Source organism: Tenrec ecaudatus, chromosome 1 (assembly GCF_050624435.1).
Source record: "Tenrec ecaudatus isolate mTenEca1 chromosome 1, mTenEca1.hap1, whole genome shotgun sequence".
NCBI classification, from domain to species: Eukaryota; Metazoa; Chordata; class Mammalia; order Afrosoricida; family Tenrecidae; genus Tenrec; species Tenrec ecaudatus.
In genome coordinates, this window is record NC_134530.1 from 230,593,533 (window position 1) to 230,597,221 (window position 3,689).

A 3,689-nucleotide genomic window follows, 5' to 3' on the forward strand; every position below is an offset into this window, starting at 1 on the left:
GTGAAAGAGGTCACATGTGAGGCGGAGGTTGAGAAAAACAGATGGAGGCAGAGAAGACACTGCTGGGTTTGCAGGAGCTAAAGGCCACAGAGGCAAACACTGTTATACACACAATCCCGCAACAGTGGGGATCTCTGAGTAGATACTTAGATAGACAAGCAGGCTGGACAGGCAGGTGAGAAGAGTTAGAGGATGACCATGAATTGATGTGATTTTAACAGAAGATATTTTACAGGGGTATTTACTTTTGCTGCACATATGTCCATGAATGGGGTGGAGCATACAGGGGGCAACATTACTGAAACTTCTGAGACATAACCCAATGCCTTGAAGGAATGAACTGCTGGGCCTTAAGGATCAGGATGATCATCTCAGGGGACACCAAGGTCAATGGGTATAACATAGTTCACAAAGACGATGGTGTGTATACTGATTTGGTGAGTAGCCAACCTGATTCATAAAACCCTCGCCACCATACTTTTTGGCTCACCCTCATATATGCCCCAGTGAGTGTAGTCAGGGACTGTTTGTCTGCTATAAAAGGAACATGTTAATACTAACTATTGGTTTCCCCCTGTCCAGAAGAATCATGATGAAAATCACAAGACACATGGAAATAATTAGTCTCCACAGCTCTGAGGCCAGAAGAAGTAGATGGTGCCCAGCTGCCACTAACAATTGCTTGGAGAGGGATCATCTTAGAATGGAGAACAATGTGGATCCCAACTCAAAATCATCAAAGACGCCAGGCTTACTGGTTGGATAGAGACTGGAAGAACTCCCAAGATTCTGGCTCCGTGTCACCCTCATGTCTGGTCCTTAACTCACCCTAATGTTAGAGTAATCTAACATTTAAGACCACGGGTAACATTTACCCAAGAACAAAATTCAGAGGATTAAGAAAGAAGGAGAAATGGAAATAGGAACCCCTGGGAGGCAGTGGGATAAGTGATGGCACATTAAGGGGATTGCAATGGATAACTTGAAACAATGTATGTATGGATTGTTGAATGTAAAACTAGTAGTGTGCTCTGTAAACCTTCACAATAAAAAGTTGGGTTTTTTTAAGGAATAAAAATTATAGAAACTCAAAATACAGACAAAAAATTGCCACGAATCAAAGAAACCTTTATTAAACAAAAATTATCCAGAGCTAAAGCTATTGTATCTTGACATAGCAGCTCACTAGCTCTGTGCACAGGAATCCAGGTGGTGCTGTTGGGTAAGCATAAGATTGGTCACAGAAAGGTCAGTGGTTCAAACCCACTAGCCACTTCACAGGAGAAAGATGAGGCTGCTGCCACCCATAAAGATTTACAAAGCCTTGGAAACTCTATTAGGGGTTCTATGAATTGGAACTGGCTTCATGGCAGTGGGTTCAGCTTTTGATTCAGTACACACGTCCAAAGGAGATGTGTCCGTCTCACTAGCCTTTCCCCGAATAGATCTGCCCTCCATGAACCATGTCCAAAGGCAATTGGGCCTCCTCGAGGAATTCAGATCGTGCCTCTTAGAAATATTCTTTGACTTTCAGAAACAAAACAAAGTCTGAGGGGAAACTATCAGGACCCTGGGGTCGGTCAGGTGAGGCTTCCACTGAAACTCTCCTAGGAAAGCCCTTGCTGCCCTTGAAGAATGAGAAGTTCATTGTTGTAATGGGGGAGGGGGGGTTCCTCGATGTAAGTTTTGTTGGGGGAGGGGGGATACCTCGATGTAAGTTCTGTTGGGGGAGGGGGGATACCTCGATGTAAGTTCTGTTGGGGGAGGGGGGATACCTCGATGTAAGTTTTGTTGGCCTTCTCACTAATGAAGTTCTCAATTTTCATTAAACTTCTTCAGAATAAGCTCAAATGTTTATTTTGTGTCCTTTGAGAAAACATAAATATTTTAACTTAAAAACCAAAACCACTGTCCATTGACAGTGTCCCCTACACCACTGGGCCTCCAAGAGTCCTCCTGGGAAATACCGAGTCACCATCACCCCCTGAACTGACCTCTCTGCCCTGAGTGGAACCGGCCCAGAGAATCTACTTGGAAGCTACGGTTTTTACTAGACACCCCCCTCTCCCCCTCCCCCCATTTTTAATGGCGCCCTTCAAGAGCAAGATGCATCTGTTATGGAAAGAACTTGTCTGCAGTCACTACCAGGAAAAAAAAGGGGGGGACGGGCCTAACTCTGGAAACTCAAATGTCTCCATTAACCACCCAGAGACCAGTGTTCCAAAGACCTCCCGTCTCAGTAGATGTGTCTCAAAAACAGAGGAAGTAATCCTCACCCAGCCAATCTCACAAAGATGGAATGAGATCACTAAATTCTGTAACGTGCTGTGGCAAGGTTCAGATCCCTGGATGGCACAAGTGGTTAAGTCCTAGACTACCAACACCAAGTTGTAGTTCAAACTCACCCAGAGGCGCTGGAGGCCTGGGGATCTGCTTCCAAAACATCACAGCCTTCAGACCCCTCTGAGCAAGTCTGCTCTACATATAAAATCTCCCCACCAATGCCTCCGTCCAGACCCAGCCGCCCTCGGGGACAGAGTAGAACTGCTCCAGAGTTTCCCAGACCCCAAGTCTTTATGGAAGCAGTCTCGTCTTTCGCCCATAGAAAAGCAAGTGGGTTTGAACCACCGACCTTTTGGTTAGCAGTCCAATATGTAACCCACTGTGCCATCACAGCTTCTTCGCAGAGTGCCCAGGAGTGGGGATCTTCTTGAAACAATCACAGCATGCCAAGGTCAGACGTCATCCTCAGAGACTAAATAAATTAAGGTGTTCCAAACATCACCCTTTCTCCCACCTGACACAACATAAACAGATGGCTGCTGTTATCAGAGTTGGATAAGGCCTTCATACTTTGAAAAGGAAATAATGATACAGTTCTTTCACCCAGTAATGGTCTTCACGTCAAAATCAGTCACAGGCTTTAGAGCTGTGATTTCTTAAACCCTAGCGCCGTCTAGTGGATCTTTAGTCTATTACAAATGAGACAGCAGGGTTTGAGGAGAACTTACTTACAGTGCGTGTATTTGGTGCAGAGCCCTCTGGTGTGGGTCCACTTCCCTGCATCATGTAAACGAGGCTCTGACTGGCTGTTCTCCAGCTGCACAAACGTGCCCAAGGGGGAAGTTTTCAGGAAGATGTTGAAACCCCACTGAACGGCCTCATAATCCTGCTGGTGAAAGGCAGATAAAAGAATGGGAAACTGGCACAGAAAGTTGATAAAATTCCTCAGATGTGGCTGAGCTCACATGTGTTGTAGCACAGAGGAAAAGGACAAGATTCGTTTGAGATGAAACATGTCAGTTCCTCGGTAAGAAAAAAGAACAAGGGGCATCTTTCATCTTAAAGAGACCACCACAGAGTTACTCCGGGCAGGTGTGTGACCTTTTTGAATATTATCGATATAATTGGGAATAAAATTAGAGTACCACAACTTAGAGCATGCTTGGAGGAATGGAAAGACCAAAAACAACACTAAACTACCAGTGATCTTTTTAAAACAACACAATCCGTATAGCATACTATTCAATAGTTCAGTCATATCAAGAAGAGAGACACAATCATTACCCCAATCAATTTTAGAACATCTCCTCTTGCTTTTACTCTGCTATCAACTCCCTATTCCCTCCAACCTCCCCTGCTGCCATCCCTGCAAGGAATCATTAGTCCAGTGACTGTCTCTACAGATT